Below are 8,919 nucleotides of genomic sequence, written 5' to 3'. Positions count from 1 at the left end.
TAAACCAATGAAAAAAAAAAAAAAAAAAAAAGCTCTGCTTCAGTTTTCAGGCATCTCTAGAATGGTTGGATTCTGACTAGACTTTGCCCCCAAAGTGCCCAAATTTGATCAGCATAGTGTATCTTTGCTTCTAAACAAGCATTAATTAGACATCTACTATGAGCCCAAACCTGTACATAGGGAAAGCCTAGGACTAGTATCTCCACTGCACGAAACCCTTACGGGTAGAGACTATGTCCTGGTCACCTCTATATTTTTAGAAATGCCTACCTACAGTGAGCACTCAGAAATGTTTTCTGAATGAATAAAGCCTTGATGTCATGAGAGTGCACAAATTAGAACATACTTATGTGCCAAGCTCATTTCATTACTGTACTTTTCAGGAACTTAAACCACCTGGTAGGTGCGCCCGCTTCACTGAGTACCAAACAAGTGCTAAGCTTTATTGTGTTGGGTGTACATAAAATGAGTAGACAAAAGGAGACACATTTCTAGCCCTGACCTCATAGTGTAAGGGTGGATAATAAACAAAAGTAAATATCTAGTAGCCTGGTGCTTAGTTTTGCTGCTTCTGGGCTTTATTTGGTAGCTAGCTTGAGCCATGCTCTTAGACTCAGGCTTTATAAATGTATGTGGGCTGAGCCCTCCAACACCAAGGAAAGGAATTGAGATGTTGGGGGCAGTATCAGTCCATGGTGAGAATTCTTTCTAGACCCTCTTTTGGCCTTGAGTTTGTTTTTAATGCTAGGAGAATTCTAAGAATTTTTGGAGCTAGAATTAAGAATGAAGTGTATGTTCGACTTAACCTGTAATCTACTCCTGGTGATACATTAGTAGGAGGGAAGAGGGGTAATAATGTGCCATGTTCCTCCAAGCTTATTTGATCACTGAACCCTCTTTTTGCCAAGGAACATCTTGGGATATTGAGAAATACTATTCCTTATTACTTCTAAAATGATTATAGTTTTATGTTTTACCAGCTCAATTTATGGAGGTAATGATTTCCATATCTACACTTGGTATAGTGCTTTCTTTGTCCTACATTGACTTTCAGTTGCCAGGAATTCATAGATACCTACTTATTTTAGGTTAAAAAAAATGCACTTTCTAGTTCTCAGAAGTTGTTTAGACTTGTCCAAATGGAACCTAAATCAACTGTTTCTAATACTCATGCCTCATTAATGTGCTTTGAATAAACTTTGAATCATAAAAGTGATGTTTGCTCAGTAAAGAATTGTTTATTAAGATTCAAGAAAAGAAGGCAATTATTCATAATTCCACTGCTCAGAGAGAGCTAGTGTTTTGGGTCCAGGGGTCTCAAACTGAGGTGTGAGTTGTGTCTATAGGTAGACAGAGATCCTTAGGTTCTGCTTCCTAAGTCAATAGGGAATTTTCATTTTTAATAAGCCCCCCAGGTGATTCTGAAGTAAAAGGATGGTGGACCAGCCAGGAGAAAAAAGTTGTCTTTTTCCTATGAACTTAAGTTGGGGTGTGTATAGATATTTTATATATACTTATACATGTATTTGCATATGTGTATATATTATATACACATGCATATTTTTACATGTAGGCTGACCTTCCTTAATTTTTTTTTTCATGAGCATTTTCCCATAGCATTAAGTATTCTCTGAAAGCATGAATTTGGTGATTTTATATAATTGGATTCTACAGATCTAGTATCATTTAACGATTTTTCTATTTTGGTGCATAAAGATTGTTTTCCATGATTATAAATAATACTACTTGTGAATGTTCTTGTCCACAAACCTTTGTATTTCTGAGTATTTCCTTCCTTGGAATTGATTTCTGTGAGGTTCAAAACATCTGGCTTAGGTTTTTAGGCCCCAAGTAGAAATCACTTGCTTGTTTTTATGTTCATTTGCATTCCTAGAGACGTATAGCTGAGGCCTGTTTTCCTTGCTCCATTGATAGATTACATGGATTATTGTTGACTCATATCCTCTCTGATACTTCCTTCCCAAGACATCAGTCCTACAAAGATTACTTTTGCCCTCGGAGCACAAATAACTTTGTTATGTCTTTTAACTAGGCACATATAATTCAATTGTGATTTCCTTAAATATTTTTAAGCCAACTTAAGATTTTGCTAGTTTTTACTATACTGAAAGGATAAAAATCCTTTTATTGCTTCAGGTATATTGATGAAAAATGTACAGTGATGGTACTTTTGTCCTCACAAAGATATGAATTTTTAGTGAAATATACTAGGTCTATCTTTACTGATTGATGGATTTTTCAGGTAATGAACGAGTGAATGTTTTTATTAACGTGGACATACTAAAAAGCAAGAGCTGATCATGGCTTTATTGATAAGGTAAGAATAGATTTGGGGGGCTGGGGTAGTGGCTCAACAGTAGAGCGCTTGCCTCACATGTGTGAGGCACTAGGTTCGATTCTCAGCACTGCATATAAAAATGAACAAAATAAAGAACCATCAACAACTAACTAAATAAATAAATAAATAACCAAGAGTAGATTTGGGGATGGGAGTTGGATAATAGAGTGAAACTCTTTTCTAATAGGAAGTAAATAGTGTCTGAAAAACAAATAGCACTTTAAGCGTATTATGTTCTAAAAATCAAGGGGAGGGCTGGGAATGTAGCTTAGGATGCATAAGACCCTGGGTTTTGATTCCCAGCACTACCCCCTCCCCCCTCAAAAAATAAAAAATTTTTAAAAAGCAAGAGGAAGGGAAGAAAATACCAGTTTATCAGATGAATGGTTAAGAGTGGAGGGGGGCTTTTTCCCCCCCCTGGACTAAACTTAGGGGCTTGCATGGCAAAAATCCCCAACTCCTAAGAAAAAGGGATTTTTAAAGGAGAGGCCATGCACAGTGACACATGCCTATATTCTTTGCAACTAAGGAGACTGAGGCAAGAGGATTGCCAAGTTCAAGGTCAGCCTCAGCAACTTAGGCTCTAAGCAACTTAGCAAGACTTTGTCTCAAAAAATAAAAAGTGCTGGGGATGTGATTCATTGGTTAAGCACCCCTGGGTTCCATCCCTGGTACCAAAATAATAAATAAAAATGAGGGAGAAAGGGGCTTGAGGAGGGCTGGACTGCTGTTTGGGACGAGGGGAGGGGGGCAGGGGAGGATACTGGGGATTGAACTCAGAGGTACTTGACCACTGAACTATATCCCCAGCCCTATTTTGTATTTTATTTAGAGACAGGGTCTCACTGAGTTGCTTAGGGCCTTGCTATTGCTGAGGCTGGCTTCAAACTCACAATTCTCCTATCAGTCTCCCGAGCCACTGGGATTACAGGCGTGCGCCACCATGCCCTCCTTGGACTGCTGTCTTTTATAAGGCTTACAGTACTAGTACTATTGGATAGTTTGAATTATTTGTATATATTAATTTACTGTAAAAATCACATTAAAACACATGTAAGACGCTGCTCTCAGTCATCAATAATCATTCTTTTCTCCGTATGGGCGCTCTAGGCAGTTGACAGTTCCTCTCAAGTGTTTGTAACATTCCAATCCATTCATCCTGTAGCCAGAGGGATTTTTTTTTTTTTCCAAAATGCAGATTTGAGCCACCTCACTTTCCCTGCTTGAAACTTGTTAATGGTCTTGCCTTACCCACCTTTCCAACTTACTCCACAGTGCTGCCCATGTTTGCAGCCCCAGCCACATGGGCCTTCTGTCAGTCTTTTGACAGGGCTTGCTGTTGTCACAAAGCTTTGCATGGCCTGCTTCCTCAGCCTGGAATGCTCTTTCCCTTCTTCCTATGGTGACTTTCACTGGGTCTTAGATCACCACTCTGCTGTTACAGTCTCACAGAAAGCTTGTCAGGTCCTTTACCAGGTAGCATATTACTCCCACAGCACCTGCACTTGACCTTCCTGGTGCTCATTGCACATAGCTTCATTTTGCTTCTGTGAGTATTTGACTGATGTTTCTCTTTCCCACCAGCTCTGTAATTCTCACAAGAGCAGAACTATGTCTGTTTGTGTTTCCCTTGGTGCCTGGAACAAATTAGGCGCTCAATAAATAGTGTTGACTGGCTCAAATTTCCTTGTCATTCTGTTATTCTATCAATATGCAAAACTTAGGGATTTTTTTCCTGATTAATATTAAAAACAAACAAAATCCACTTCCCTAATCTCTGAACTAAAACTGAGGAGAAGGAAAATGGTTGCCTGTGACTTTATGGGGCAGATCCTTATAGTTTTAAAACTCTAATTTAATGTCCTAAGATAAACAAGACAGAACTAGAGCTGGGGAGAGACTGGGAAAATGTTTTCCTGCCTAAAAAGTTGGATGTTGACTTTTGCTATGTATGGGAATATCAAAGCAAATGTAAGAAAGGAGTGGAAAGATTTGGGGCCTCAGTAGGAATTCGGAGCCCTAGGTGGGTAGGAGAATTGTGGGAGAATCTTTATACAAATTAGATTTTATGCTGGTCCTATTGCCTGGAAGTAAGTCCCCATTCCTCATACTTTCTCCAAAGTCTGCTAGGCACATGATTTGGGGTGGGGGGGGATACAACCCTGAACATCACCAAATGAGAATAACTTCTGAATTCCATGGCTGGGTTGATCTGAGGGCATGGACAGCAGGAGGGAAGAGTGGATAATTCCTAAAGGAATACAGTTCACAGAAGCTGAAGCCAGCGGTGACCAAGGAACTCAAGACATTTTCAGGAAATTGATAGGAGGGCACTGAAATTTATATAGCCCATGGAATGAAGGGGAGTCGAGCCAATTTTATGTACATCTTTTTTTTTTTTTTGGTAGTAGGGATTGACCCCAGGGGTGCTTTATTCTTTATCACTGAGCTACAACCCCAACCTTTTTTTTTTTTTAATTTTTGAGAGAGGTTCTCACTAAGTTGCTTAGGGCCTTGCTAAATTGCTAAAGCTGATCTTGAACTTGCGATCCTCCTGTCCCTCCAAAGTGGCTGGGATTACAGGCATGAGCCACCTTGCCCAGCTCATATTCATCCTAAAGGACAAAATAACTCCAATCAACACAGATCACAGATCTTCTGTTTCCTTGGCATATTCCAAGGGTTAAAATTCTGTCATATTCAGGACAATAAGGAAGTTGCAGGAGGGGTAACTAAGTTTATGCAAAGTAAAAAATATTTCCACCCCTAAATAAAGCTCACTGAGAAACACGCTGCTCAGATGTCAGCATGCTAATTATACACTCAGCAGACATGGCAGGTACAAAGATTAAATTCACCCATGAAAAAAGTAAAAGCAGAAAGGTGAGGGATTGAGTTTTTCAGCTATATAAATCCCCCTTTAATTGCCAGAAGCTTCAGGCAACCTCAGGCAGAGCTAAGCAACATTTAGTTCAGTGTCACCAAATGAAAACAAGGTTATCTTGTCTAGGTTGTTTTCTATATTGTTGTGGCTTCCAGAGATGATAGGCTTGTCTGACCATATCTCTGTCACATGTTTTGAACTGGAGCTGACCTTGTAGAAATACCCAGGTCTGGGGATGCAACCTGAGTGCTGACGCTAAATGACTTGCCAAGCGGCAAACAGACTAGAACATGATCTGTTTCCTCCCCATACGCCATCCTGATGGGCAGTGCAGCCTAGTGCAGTGGGCTTCAAAGTTGCATATGTGCTTCTAGCAATGTGCAAAGACTTTTTTCTAAGGATACACAGGCATACTGTCATATGGAAGATTTCCTAAAATTGATCTTCCTGAGAACTTGTGTAGTCGGTATCTTGCTGATACTATTGTGCAGCATTCCAGAATGAAACACCTCCAGGATGTCAAAGAAAGGGATAATTGAAATACTGGTAATGAAGTTGAAAAAAACCGGAATGATTAGGTAACAAATTCTCATGCAAGTTAGACAGTTTTCAATTTGTTGTTGTTGTTTTTTTAATAACTTTATTTGTTTATTCTTTCTTTTTTGTGTGGTGCTGAGGATAGATCCCAGGTCCTCACACATGCTAGGCAAGTGCTCCACCACTGAGTCATAATGCCAGCACCAATTTGTTGTTTTGAACAAAACTGAGAGAGGAATTTATCCAACAATAGATGTTTTATTTTTTATTTATTTATTTATTTTATTTTTTTGCGGGGGAGAGGGTATTGGGAATTGAACCCATAATGATAGATTTTTAAAATAACTTTATTCAGCTACAATTCACATACCACAAAATTCACTTTTTTTTTCATATATTCACAGAGTTGTACAGCTATCACCACTACTAATTTTAGAATATTTTTATTATCCCCCACAGATATCCTCCATGCTCTTTGGCAGTCACTCCCATTCTCCACCTAGCCCTAGGCAACCACTAATCTGCTCTTTTGCCTCCATAGATCTATCTATTCTGGACATTTCATATTAATGGGATTGTACAACATACAAGCTGCTCCTTTGTAACTGACCTTTTTCATTTATTAGATTGTTTTCAAGATGTATCCATGTCGTATCAGTACTTTGTTTCCTTTTATGGCTAAATAATGTTTTATTGTGTGGATATACTATATCTATTCATCAGTTGGCATCAGTTGATCCATTGATAGATTATTAAAAATATTTTCTTTAAAATACCCATACTGGAGCTGGGCATGATGGCACACACCTGTAATCCCATCAACTCAGGATGCTGAGGCAGGAGGATCACAAATTCAAAGCCAGCCTCAGCAACTCAGCAAGGGCCTAAGCAATTTAGCAAGACTCTGTCTCTAAATAAAATATAAAAAAGGGTTGGGGATGTGGTTAGTGGGTAAATAATCCCTAGGTTCAATCCCAGTCCCTAAACAAACAAAAAAAAAACCCAAAACAAAAAGCACAATTTAGCCAGGAACAGTAGTATACAGCTATAATACAAGTAGCTTGGGAGGCTAAGGCAAGAGGATTTCTTGAGTCAGGAATTCAAAGCCAGCCTGGGTAACACAGTTAGACCCTATTTAAAAAAAAGAAAACCAAAACACAGTTTGCCAGACTGTCACAAGAAGAAAAAATAGTATACAAATGTTCTACTTAATAATTGAATTTGTAATTAATAACTCTTTACACACACACACAAAAAATCAGGAATGTTGCCACACACCTATAATACAAGCAACTCAGGAGGCTGAGGCAGGAGGATGGCAAATTCAAAGTCAGCGTCGGCAACTTAGTGAAACCTTGTCTCAAAATAAAAAACAAAAAGGTCTGGGAATTCAGCCCAGTCTTAAAGTTCCAAGTAGTGAATACATAAATAAATAAATTATCCATCCCTTAATTAGTAAATCATTCTAAACAATTCAATTAAGGAAAAAAACACTCCTCCTACAGACACTTCCAGAAAGTAGAAAAAGAGGGAAAATGATCCAACTCATGAGGTCAGCATAACCTTAATGACAAAAGTTGAGGACATTAAAAGAAAGAAAAATTACATACAAATCTTTCATAAATCTCTAAAGAAAATAATTAGCTAACTGAATCCAGTGACATAAATATAAAAAGAAAATGTAAAACTTTTTATATTTTATAAATATAAAAGAATAAGACATTTTCATAAAATTTATTCCAGGAGTTTATTCCAAGAATGCAAAGTTAAATTTTAAAAATCAGTATTTTTTTTTAATATTTATTTTTTAGTTTTCGGTGGACACAACATCTTTGTTTGTATGTGGTGCTGAGATCGAACCCGGGCCGCACGCATGCCAGGCGAGCGCGCTACCGCTTGAGCCACATCCCTAGCCCTAAAAATCAGTATTATTCACCACATTAATTAAAAAAAGGGAAAAAAGTGGTAGGATGATCTCCACAAATACAGAACATTTTTTGATAAATATGATACTCATTTATAATAAGAACTCTTACATTAAGAGTAAGAGGGATTCTTCAACTTATTCTGATATATATCTGCAAAAATAGAGTAGATGTTATACTTAGTAATATTGAAAGCTTTTCCTCTGAGCTAGGAAAGATAGGGATGCTCACTCAGCTCCACTTAGGTAGTATAGTCCTTTGAAGGTTTCAAATGCAACAAAGCAAGAAAAATGAATGAAATATACAAGGATTGGAAGGGAAGAAATAAACTCACTATTAGCAGTAATATGATTATGTACATAGGAAATCCAAAAGAGCAAACATATAACCTGTCAGGATTTACAAAGGAATTTAGCAAGGCCACTCAATACATAGTCAATGTAAAGAAAATAAATGTTTTCAGACACCATGGCACATGCTTTTAATCCCAGCTACCTGGGAGGCTGAGGCAGGAGGATTCCAAGTTTGAAACCATCCTGCAACTTAGTGAGACCCTGTCTCAAAGTAGAATTAATGACTGGTGGTATAGCTCGGTGGTAGAGTCCTTTCTTTATATGCATAAGGTCCTGGGTTCAATGTCTGTACTTCAAAAATAAAATAAAATTTATTCTTATACCTCAATAATAAACATTCAGGAAATTGCATCTTTTGCAACAACTATGATTTATGATGAAAAGTATGGATCATCACCTTTAAGATGCCTGGGGGTGGTCTATATTTAAAAAATTCCTTCTGAGGGCACATGCACAAAAAGTATAAGGGCCGTTAGTGTAATAGATTAAAATACAGACCAAAATAAGACTGTAATGGGACCTTGGAAAAATCTCTGGTTTTTTTTTTTTGGGGGGGTGGGTAACAGGGATTGAACTCAGGGGCACTCTACTGGGCCGAATCCCCAGCCCTATTTTTCATTTTATTTAGAGACACAGTCTCATTGAGTTGCTTAATGCCTTGATTTTGCTGAGGCTGGCTTTGAACTTGTGATCCTCCTACCTCAGCCTCCCCAGCCGCTGAGATCACGGGAGTGCACCACTGTGCCCAGCTGCTTTCTCTCTTTTACTTTTGTGAGTGTGTGTGTGTGTGTGTGTGTGTGTGTTGCTGGGGATTGAATCCAGGGCCTTGTGCATGCAAGGCAAGCGCTCTACCAACTGAGC

This window comes from Marmota marmota, unplaced genomic scaffold (assembly GCF_001458135.2).
Source record: "Marmota marmota marmota unplaced genomic scaffold, marMar, whole genome shotgun sequence".
Lineage (NCBI taxonomy): Eukaryota > Metazoa > Chordata > Mammalia > Rodentia > Sciuridae > Marmota > Marmota marmota.
The sequence above is the reverse complement of the archived record's forward strand: the minus strand, read 5'-3'. Positions refer to the sequence as shown.